Here is a 12,140-nt window from a genome sequence, read left to right as displayed (position 1 = left end):
GGCAGCACAATCAAGTTTTCACTTTTGTACGCCAAATCCTGTTTTCTCTGAGAGTGTAAATACTTTATGGTAGGTTAGGTTAGGATTAGATCAGGAAGATTGGGAGTGAAAACTAAATTCAAGTTTCTAGTTCACCTAATCTACCTTCGTGTACATGTCCTAATTCTGCAAAATCAAGTCGTCTTTTTTTAGAGGAATTCACTTCCAACATTCCCGATAAAACGTCCCTGTAGTTCCCGAAGCAAGCTTCTAGGGGACCCAAACCCATACCATATCGTCCCAACCAAAAACTACATCTGCCACTTGAAAATCAAGACCACGATATGCCCAGGTGGAGTGGTAAAATGCGATTTCAAATCCTGATTCCGTGTTTTGAACACTGGGCCTACCGAACCAGTACCAGCGCGAAACCCGTAATGTATTGTACATAGCACTTCAGCAGAACATCTCATGCAAGGTTGTATTCGCGTATATAAGATTAACATCCTGCCCGTAGTTTCCAAATGTTATGTCAGAAAATATATCTTCTTCAACAGGAAAACTTCTAATGCGACGGTGACCAAAAATCCAACGAAAACCGTGAAAAATAAAGGTTTTGCGCAGGCAAGGTACTCTCCAAGCAGAGGTTGATGGTCGAAGATCGTTTGCTTTTTATATATGGCCCTTTTTTTGTCTCTACCATGGTTACAGACTGGCCAGTTTGATACTGTCTTACCCCCACCAAAAGATCTGCTTAGAGATTACAGGCAAGGTACGTTCTGCCGACGTGCTTACCAAACCTGTTGGTGATTTATGGGTTATATGGCGATAACATTGTGTGACTGCTTGACCTTTCGACCCCAATTCGTTCTCTCCAGGTAACAAAACGATTTGACCCACGTGCGCAGCGCTACTAGTATCTTATCTCGCACAGTCAGCAAATCAATCCCTAATTCTTCTCGGAACTGGTATCTGGGACGGTTTTGTTGTTGGTTTACCAGATGGGATGTCAAATAAAGCCGTCTGCGCAAACACTTCACACGACGGATGGATTTTCAGACAACACTGTGTAGCCTGGATTTCCTGACACTTTGTAGCCTGGAAATCCTGGAAATCCAGACACTTTGTAGCCTGGATTTCCAGACACCGTGTAGTCTCTTGTCCAGTCTATCCTAGCCTGGGTGCCAGGCCCTAACGCGAGTATAGTGTTAACCCCTTCAGCCAGAGAAGCCACACGCCCGAACCCCGATTTGGCACCCTGGCTTTAATTATAAATTATCTCGTAAAAGATAAAAGGGTTTGGACAGCCTGGGTTTGGGCGGCAGATACTCTTGTAGCGGACATTAGTAGCCTGGGTACCATCCGGATTTTCGCTCCGCAACCCTCGAAAAAATCACGTGCAAATTGACTGAATAAACCGCCCTATTACCGGTCGTCACATTTCAACGCCACGCGACTAGCTAGAATGGGTGGCTGATTGCTAGCCTCTACCAGACTTTGGGAGGCGGCTGGAAAGAGTAGAAATCGGCCAAATAGAGAGAGATAGCATGCCAGGGGAGTTGGTCTGCTGGAGAGAGCCCCGAAGACAGCCTGCCCCAAACCACGATAGTCTGGATACCAGGCTAGACACTATGGGCAGGCACGTGCAAATTAATTGACTAAACTGCCCTATTACCGGTCGTCACATTTTAATGCCACGCGACTAGGTAGGATGGGTGGCTGATTGCCACATCGGCATATTTGGCTTCCACTCATCATACACATTCACAGTGGTTGTCTATGGCTTAGTGGTTAGGATAGAGAACCGGAAATCCAAGAATTCGGTTTCTGTTCTTTTTGACTTATAAATGTTGTGTCCACGAATTTCCTCACTTTATCCAGGTGTAAATGGGAACGGAACCTGGCTTCGGATGGGAAGGTATAAAGTATACTGAAGGTATACTGATAGAATCGAAAAGTCAAGGGTTCGATTCCTGGCTAGACGTTGTGTCCTTGGGAAAAGCAATTTATCACACGACTTCTTCCATCCCACCCAGGTGTAAAATGGGTACCTGACTTTGATAACGGAGAAATGGGAGGTGGAAGGAATGGGATGGGCTCCACCTTCCAATATCGTGGCCTAGACACAGCTGTACAGTGTACTAGCAACTGTCCCCGAAAAAGGTCCCTCTTAATACCTCTATCTAACCAGCATTTCAGTGACTACTATAATAATTATAAAATCCATTTGAAATCTGCACACCTCAGCAATAGTTTTACCTGTGGTTCTGAACGATTAGTAGGGACATTCGGAGCTGTCAAGGGCTGTTTGCTTATTGTATCTTTACATGCAAACACTCTGACAGGGAGGTCAACCGGGCCTCATATACTCCACACTAGTCTGTCAGTAACGATTTAGTTACAGAAAATTGCACATGCCAATGGCCTAGTTTGATTAAAATAGACCTGCCAGTCTGTAAATTTACCACTTTTCCAAAAGGAAAATCTACCCAAAAGCAAATTGTATAAATAATTTCAGGAGACGAGGTACACAGTTACTAACTAAAAGTACAAACGTCTCCACTGAGGTTAAAATGTAGTCGACAACGTTTTGCCCTAGTACTCAATATCTGTCATTTTTACTATATACAGCCAATGGCGCCAAACTTTTTGCTGATTTGATGCTTGACGGTTACGCTAGCCGTCAAATTTTAAATTAAGGTATTGACACACAACATCCAATGACGTGCTTTACTGTTGATGTTTGGCTACTGCCGAAGCGTAGTCTATACACCGTCAGGATCTGTATTGTCTTCTTTACTTGAAGACCTGTTGTCAAAACTTCTATCTTGCCCGTTGATGTGACTGTCACTGTGTTTGCCCTACATGGTTGTTTGACAGCAGAGAGAATGAGAAACCGTTTGCTCAACATATCGGAGCCCTGTTTTGTACTCTTCTTCAAAGATCAGTGAACTGATGTAACATCAAACACTTGTCAACAGAAAGTTTCAGCAACTGGTACTGTAACATTTCTTGTTGTTGCTAGATACAACATAAAGAGAAAACTAAAACGTGAAAAGTATACATCTTTTACCCCATAAAAGGAATATACTTGTTCAAGTACCTTCAAGTACTCCAGTGTCGTACGTTTATATTAATTGCTCACTTAAAACAGAAGGTTTTAAACATACACCACTACTACTGCACTAAACTAGTAGCTATAAACTAGCCACATATTGTTGTACTGCGTGGCCCAAGTTATTCTTGTACAGGAATAGAGAGTGGAGCCGTCCCTTGTATACTGAGATGTTTTGGGGCAAGGATTTTGAAACTTTGCTATCAAGACACCGATACAAGAACATACATCACGTCAAGGCAAACCTGCAACTTCAGGGTTGTGAGCAACAACTCGTGGTCCCTTGTGTAGATTAGCGACCTGTAGGGCACTACCGACTGAGTACTATTGATCCGCGGTGGCCCCTCCTGGGCTCAACAACCTTTCTATCTCGCTTCGGTGATTCACACTGAGAGAGGACAAAGCCAGAGACTTTGAAAACTTTGTATAGAGAGAGAAAGCAAGCTTAAGTCTTTGGAAAACAAGGCGTTTGCTGTAATGGGTTGGGACCTACTCGTAAGTGCTCTTCTAACTCACAATTGGGCGGATTGGACGTCTGTTGCAAGAACAACCACATCTGGGCCAATTAGGGACCCCCTCTTGGCAAACGTATGGACATAAAATTAATACTTAGGAAAAATGAATAAAGCAGAACATGGTGAAATATCTTCGTGTCTACCCAATATATGTTTTTCTCACTAATGATGAATTTGTGTATCCACACTTGGCGCCATAGTGACAGATATGCACTTTTTGACGGATGAAACCCGCACTAAGTTGGTGCTAAAACTCCCTGGAGATATAATTAAACATGGCCGTGCCTCTTATTGTGACACTAGAGACGGTTACAAAGTGCTTTTTGCGTTTAAGAAAGCCGGATTGCTTTTTTGTCTTACAAAGATCAAGGACGTTCTACCACACTCTTGCAAATATAGACCATTCCTGAGGGCTGTGGTCGTTTTTATTCGTCAAAACTTTTTAAAAAGTCTCTGTAAAGTCATTTCTTATGATGGAAAAAATACTAGGCTAGTATGCAGACAACGATGGAGGCTATATTGTTACACACAGCCTTACTCCGTTGATAGCCATTAGAACACGGTAAGCAATGAGGATAATGCGGCTATCATAAATTTTGCGTTGCCTGGCAAGGTCTGAAGCATAGGCAAGTTACATAATTCATAAAAGACGTGGCCTAGTTCAGCTGCATTTACGTAACACGACTTTCTAACCTGAAGCCGTACAATTTATAATAACAATGTCCACTAGTTAATCTCTACGTGTAGATAAAAGACATTGACATATTAGTAAAAACAGCATACGGTTCTTAATGGATAGCAAATGTGCAGATCTTGACACATTGGCGACACCAAGTCATGGATGTCAGTAAAATTCTATACTAACCAAGTGTTGAGAACCTCTCTGGTCCGGATAGAACCACCGTTAGCGGCGCACGCCGGCTTGCTTCACTGTAGCATCAGACCTAGACCCGGTTCAGAGACCAGTTGGGGTTTCCACAGTCTTCCTAATCTGTGACAAAAATAGAAAAGGCGATCCGGCGTGTTACTTTATTGGCTGTAGCGTCAAGAAAAAAAGTCCTTTATACTTTTTAATCTGAAAGAAAAAGAACGCTGACCTTGGTGCACGTGTGTTCGCCGGTTCGACTAAGAACATGAGTAAACATGGTCCGATCCCTCCGCTACCAGACGGGCTACTATATCCGGCTTCTAGTGGCGTTGCCCATAGCCTAGTTCCCAGACTATCTTAGGTAGGGCAGCCTTCGGGGTTCTAATAATTTTAATTCCCCCGTCTAGCTAGACTGGCCGTTCGTTTGGAGTGCTTTGCTAGCCTTCATCTTCTTCCCAATACATGGGCAACCTCAACTCTGGCACGGTGGGGGTAGGGGTAATGGATGGGGTGGTCGCTCGCATGTTATTAGTGTGTTAGTTTGTTTGTTTGTTGTGCGTAGTCTACAGACGCAGACTTCTAGCTCCTCAATGGGCAGGGGCGCCTCTCCCTGTCCGCCACCCTATATATAGCTAGCACTGGGTGGCGGTGAGTTCCTACCGGAGACCCTAGCTGAGTTGGGCGGGGAAGAGCTTCTATAGCACCGAAGAGAACCCACCCCAATCACGATAGACTGGACATCAGGATATAGGGTTGCTACGTTAACTGACCTCCCGTTACCTCACAGGCTACTCTGGGGCAAGCTGTATTTGGGGTTCTGATTGTTTTCCCCTCGTCCAGCTCAAGCGGGGAACCTAGCTGAGTAGGGCGGGGTAAGAGCTCCTATAGCCCCGAAGAGAACCCGGCCCAACTGCCAGGCTATACTCCGGTAACTGACCTAACGTTACCTTACAGCCTGAGCTCTCACCAACCCAGGTTTTTGACCCCACTGACTGTGCAAACACGTCCTACTACACGTAGGCCTTTAATTGTTAAAACAACATCGTTTGGAAATCAATATTGTCCAAAGAGGCGTGCGGGGACAAGTGGCATTAAGTCCTGGCTACCGATATCAGTCAATGTCATTGTCATTGTTCAAAACCGCGCTTAGTACGTCAAGTGTAAGAGGATTACTACATCGATCACTATGCTGTTTGGCGGCAGAACTGTTTGAATGCTGTCAAGAGCTGAGAAAAACATCTTTGGAGTAGACACATGGCACGTAAGGTTTTAAGTGTACAGCGTACATAAATGTAATGGTATGAATAAATGAAAAGAACTAACAGCAGTTGCGTGGTATATAGTACACAGAAATACAATTACAAAAATACGATACCTGTATGTTGTTGGGTTGATGAAAGAAACTACGCATGTTGTCGACATTGGTATTACCAAGAAGATTAAACAATGTGCTAGATAACACAAGATTATTCAAACTTAGTAGATACCGACTCCCATAATTTTTATCTTGTTTCGCGCACTGTTACCTTATTTGTGCATGCCTAGTTGGGCAGACCTTCTTGTATGTCACTTACGTATGCAGCCGAGCTGGTAAAAATCCAATTAAAATTAACAGTAGGAACCCTTGGAAGTTTATACAGCTTTCAGTACAACCAATCAACACGAAATCACGACTCTTCTGAATGCTCCATCTAGAGTGTGACGTACTGCGGACGTCAGCTACCCCAGGGACTCTGGCTGGCTTGCATTACTAGTACCTCCGGGTAAGGATGGTTTGTTGTTTCCGTAGTTGTAATAAAATAGAGTAGCAGGAAATCAATGGGGAAATAGTGTAACCGAGAGGAAGTGGAAGTAAAGTGTTATCGGTGCAGAAGTGGAAATCACGGTCTTGAAAAGTGATCCCTCAAACCAAGGTCTTTCTCAAACTTGATACTAGTATTGATATTGGAAAACAGGGAGGATTAAAGCTTTAACGCAAGTAACAGTTTCTGGCTTCAAGTTTGAAAACTGCCGATTCCAAGCGAATGCGTACAAATACGTTCTAAATGATAATTTTACATCATTTAAAAAATCAATCAGTTATAAAATCGCTATCAGTGATCACTAACAATGAGATATACAAACTTGTCGAAGTTTCATTCATTAATTCTAGACAAACTTGGCAGAGTTTCGTACCCACCATGGTCCACCGTATTGATAGAACGAAGATCTAATATTGCCAAACCTGATCTTTTACAAAAAAAAATCCCGCATGAATTATCGAGATCTCCTTTCACAATTCTGAGAAACACAAACTTGTCAAGGTTTCATTCATTAATTCTACACGAACTTGGCAGAGTTTTATACCCACCAAGGTCTGCCGTATTGATCAAACGAAGATCTAATATTGCCAAACCTGATTCTTCCACAAAAGAAGTCCCATATCAACTATCCACAACTACCACAGTGAAAAATACAAACTTGGCAAAGTTTCATTCATTAATTCTAGACAAACTTGGCAATGCTTCAAAGCCACCAAAGTCAGCAGACATAGCTCCCAACATAGACGACAAACAGTTTGGAGGATTACCAGGGCGATCTACCACACTCTGCCTAGTGGATATAATGCACCTGTTGTACAAGAATTCAGATCACCCCGGCACGGTGAGCAGCCTCGTGCTTACGGATTTTTCAAAAGCATTTGACCGTGTTGACCACACGGTCGCAATAACAAGACTCCTTGACCTTGGTTGCAGACCATCACTGATACCGTGGTTGTGTGACTTTTTAACCAGCAGACGACAACGCGTCCTGTACCAGGGATCGCTCTCGGGTTGGGAAGTGTTGACATGTGGCCTTCCGCAAGGAACAGTTCTCGCACCAATTGTATTCATCGCCACTATCAATAGTGCAGCACTGAACGCAACATCACATCAATGGAAGTTTGTTGATGACCTTAACATGATTGAAACAAGACATATACGTGCAAAGTCATCACTGCAGCATGACCTGAACGAGATGGATAAATGGACAAACGAAAGCTTCATGAAGCTCCATCCCAACAAATGTAAGGTGGTCCACTTCCACTTCACCAAAATCCCTCCCCCTTTGCCGGCCTTGCAGATCGATGGTCACACTCTCCAATCAGTGAACAGTGCAAAACTGCTCGGAGTATGGATCCAGTCTGACCTTAAGTGGAACACCCATGTTACACACATGATCAAACAAAGCAGTAAACGCCTCTTCCTCCTGAGACGCTTGAAACAGTTCAGCTTACCGATCGACGACATGGTGGTAGTGTACACAACGTACATCAGACCGGTGTTGGAATACGCGGCTCCGGTTTGGAGTCCAGGCCTAACAGAGCGCCAGTCACAGCTCGAATCTGTCCAAAAAAGGGCGCTCAGAATCATCCTCGGGAACATGTACTCCGACTACGCGGAAGTCAGTGCTCAGCTTGGACTCCAATCACTTGCAACAAGACGGGAACACTTGTGCATCCAGTTCGGAAGGAAACTGCTCACCAACAACCAATTCCGTAGCTTGCTTCCACCGTCCAGAGGGCAGATAAGTAACCGCCACACGAGACATGGAAATCAACTAAACACTGTCAGAGCCAGAACAGAACGTTTTAAGAACAGTACAATACCACATATAGTGCGACTACTAAACAAGGACCTCTGATTAACCTCTAGAGAACACGATCAGAATGCACTTTTGTCGCCTATCGCTGAACCGCATATTATGCTCGAAATGTGACATGTAAAATTACGCTCCTAAATGTAAATACATAGTTATTTTTATTGCGCCTTAATAGATTTTAATATAAATACTAAGTCATTAAGATAAGTGCCTAACCTTTTTTTATACCTATTTACCCCAGTATAAATACCATTTTAAAACTTGTATGACTAAGGCAAAATTATGTGGAAATGTAATACTTGTACCGTCTTAAGTTTTAAGCTTTACATGTATACCTCCGTCACATTTTATCGATTGTAAGCGGCAGATCAATTCAGGGCCCCTTTTACGGGAACCCTGCGACGCTGTACCGTAAGAATGTGGAGAATAAACCATTATTATTATTATTATAAGTCTGCCGTATTGATAGAACGAAGATCTAATATTGCCAAACCTGATCCTTCCACAAAAGAAGTCCCATATCAACTATCCACAAGTTAAAAACGAGGAATGCAAACTTGTCAAGGTTTCATTCATTAATTCTAGACAAACTTGGCAATGCTTCAAACCCACCGAGGTCTGCCGTATTGATCGAACGAGGATCTAATTGCCAAACCCGAACCCCAGAAGCCCACCCGCGATTCGTATCTATGTGACGGATCGATGGAAGGGATGATATATCGAGAGCCGCTAACCCTCAATCATCAAGCTAAGGCCCTGCCAGATCTGCGAAATCAATCATACAAAGTCCTGTGGGAGGTATTGTCGCTACATGTTATACGCCATTTCGACTAGGAAGGCATTGTATGTACTACGTATCCAGCAAACCGTGCCTATCTATTTCTATACCTGAAAGGTTAAGGCTAGGGTTGGGGTTGGGCACGGTTCTGGGTAGTCTCCGCGTATCCAAGAATGTAAAATTGCCCTAGGCACGGTTCTGAATTAAGCATGGTTCCCGATAAGTGTGGATTAAAAGGGGAAAAAAAAAATATGTCTATAAAATGTTAAATGAAAATTTGATCGTGGTTGTGGACTTGTAACCATTACAATAACAGCACGCTCAATAGTCCTTCATCGTTAAGTTTTATCGTGCAATTTAGACTAGGTACCAACGTACCTGCTGACTTAATTGGAATACAAAATGAATTCGTAAAATACAGGATTTAAGCTGTATAGTTAGACTTGATTGGAAAGGAGATAATTCAAAGTATTATTTAATTGAAAACGGGTTCGTTTCAGCATCATTTAATGTGATGCCGTCGTCCGACGGTTATAGCTAAATAGAACTTCAATATTTGCGTTCCCAACAGTTATAGCTATTAGTAGTAAATAGAACATCTATGTTTGCGTTCCAAACTGTTATAGCTAAATAGAACATCCAGATTACATTCCAAATTTAGCTATAACATAGTTATAACAGTTATAACAGTTATAGCTAAATAGAACGTCTATATTTCCGTTCCAAACAGTTGTAGCTTATAAATAGAACATCCATATTTGCGTTCCATTGAATGGGACCTCTAATAGAAGCCAGGTACTCATTTTTATCAGAGTCGAGTGATGAAATCTATGTCAAGTACCTTCCCCCTAGGCTCAACAGTTTGGGATCTTTAGAATTTAAGTCAACAACCCGATCCACAAGGCCACCACGCCACAAACTGTTGCCATGATAGAGTGAAAAGCACGGCTACACATAATAAAGCATTGGCCCGGAAACTAGACCAACCCAGGAGTGGATGTACACATTAGCCCAGCAAAGATGTATCAGTCGAAGTCATTCTTGATGATGCATTATGAGCTGGTGTTCCTGTGCCACTAGAATCGTAGCCTCGTTACCAGTCTCTCCTAAGGCTGAAGTATGGGTTTTCCTGGCATTGTAAGCATCTATCTACCAGCCTGTTTCAATCTCCAAACAGATCTTTTGGTGGCTCCTAAGACAGTATCAAATTGGCAAGGCAGTGTCAATTTGCCAGACAGTTACTACTTGGCACTTGAAGTTAGGCTGGTATTTAAAAAAGATACAATAAAAAAGTGCAAGCCCCATAAAAGCCATAAAGAACACGCCAAAATAAGTCGAAGTCTAAACCTTGGAGAGTAAGCCTGTATAACTTATTCCGGTGATTTTTTTTGCATACTCGAAACAATTAACAGGTTTTTTCTAGGGGCCTGAGGCAAGATTTTCTCAATTGCAAGTTGCCCATGGTGCATAGGAGCTGCCCTGTGTCGGCCCTGGAGCCGAGGGGCTGGTCTGTGTAGGCCCTGGAGCCGAGGGGCTGGCCTGTGTAGGTCCTGGAGCCGAGGGGTTGTCCTGTGTAGGCCCTGGCAACAGTCTGGATCCCAGGTTACCCGTTACAAGCCATTACACTCCGAGAACGGGCCAGACGCATGGACCCTTATGGGTAATGGGGAGCAATATCATACAGAATGGGTTCCATTAGCATGGAGATATGTTACCCAAATTTAGAACACTATCTGATATATGCATGGACATTTATTTCTATGCTCTCATGATAAAACACAAGAATGCAATCAGAGATGGCAGACGTACCCCCGACCATAACTTACACTTGCATTGGCCAGACTCTCACTTGAATAAACAACGTATGTAAAAAGGGACTATTTCCTATGTGCGAGATATAGTTGGTTCATTAACGTGCTTGGGTGTGGCTCTCCTTAAATTCGGTACCTTTAGCTACACATCCTATCTGACAGGACGTCCCTAACCGAAGCTAATAAGTGAGTGAGGACAAAGGTGTAAAATGCTTTTCCCAAGGGCATAATATTGAGACCTGCTAAGGATTGGAACCAAGAACCTTCACATTTTAACCCAACAACCCTGACATTAAAAGGTAATGATAAATCGCTGATAGTCACTGCCCCCTCTGCATTTTACTAGAAATAGCCACTGAATTAAAAGATCTCAAGTCAATCTCCGCTTGCAGAGAAAATTTAATTAACCGCCCGCCAGCCTGAATTGATCGCAATGCGGGGTTAAAGGTCTTGATACAGATCCAAAAGACCAACTCATCTTGATCTGCAAGCTTTGGGTCTTAAAACTGACATTTTACCAGCTAAATATGTAAATCCTTTGTCTAAACTACAATGTCATGTTGTCGTCGTTGTTGACCAGACACAGAGTTTGCATCTCAATCCTAACGTGCATCGTGTTTGAGCGAACAAAACATACGTCATATTACAAACGTAGGCCAATTTCTGCACACTTTATTTCATAAGCGAGAACATATCATCAATACATGACCATATGGTAACTCAAATACTGTTTAGATAGTAGTTTGTAGTAAGTAAAGTTTTGTAGTATTGTTGTATTACTGCCATACATTGTACCTTGTACAATTGTTGAGCAATAAAGTTCATTCAGTCATTCATTCATTCATTCTTATTAGAAATGTGAAATAATGACACAAATATGTTGAAACGCGTAGTAAATGTTGATAACCGAGATATTTTACATTCAGAATATTTCAATTTTTTGCGTAAAAGAACTACATACTTGGCCTTTATCATAATCAATGATCACAAATATGAGCTGAATCGATTTTGAACTGTGCTGTCATAATCCGGATTTCTCCAGGAGCTTTGAGTTATTCGCGTAAATAAAAAGGTAATGCTGATACATTCTAATAGTCTATTTTGCCAAAGGAAAGAGATGGTTCTCTGCGATATGTAATAATCCAACTTATGTAAAGATGGGCTGTAGGAGTGCAGATGCACGCGTTGCTTACTTGATGGACAGGAAGGTCCTTGAGGTAATTGCCACAGAAGGTTCCCAATCTACTTTCTATACATAATGAGAATTATGGAGGAGGCGTGTGTGCAAGCGCAGCGAACCATTGATGAAATTGGCTTTAAGGAATCGTGCAAAAGAAATTACACATAGATTGCAAAATTATACATATAGTTATACGGCCTCATAATACATTCCTTCCATGTAATAAGGATATCACATGGTGCGTGCTATCTTAGTTCGTCCTTCTCACCCCTT

The 12,140-nt window shown here is 42.5% G+C and overlaps 1 protein-coding gene across 1 annotated transcript in view; it reads right to left on the bottom strand.

Annotated features, from left to right (window-relative positions):
• Positions 1–4,525, bottom strand: part of LOC109478105 (parathyroid hormone 2 receptor-like) — an 86,658-nt gene extending 82,133 nt beyond the window's left edge. The window contains exon 1 of the mRNA XM_019779593.1: positions 4,475–4,525. The gene's annotated coding sequence lies outside the window, so the exon portion shown is untranslated. The remainder of the gene's footprint in view (positions 1–4,474) is intronic.
• Positions 4,526–12,140: the final 7,615 nt, after the last annotated feature.

Source organism: Branchiostoma belcheri, unplaced genomic scaffold (genome assembly GCF_001625305.1).
Source record: "Branchiostoma belcheri isolate BF01 breed outbred unplaced genomic scaffold, Haploidv18h27 scaffold42, whole genome shotgun sequence".
Classification (NCBI taxonomy): Eukaryota; Metazoa; Chordata; class Leptocardii; order Amphioxiformes; family Branchiostomatidae; genus Branchiostoma; species Branchiostoma belcheri.
This window is presented reverse-complemented; position numbering and strand designations above follow the sequence as displayed.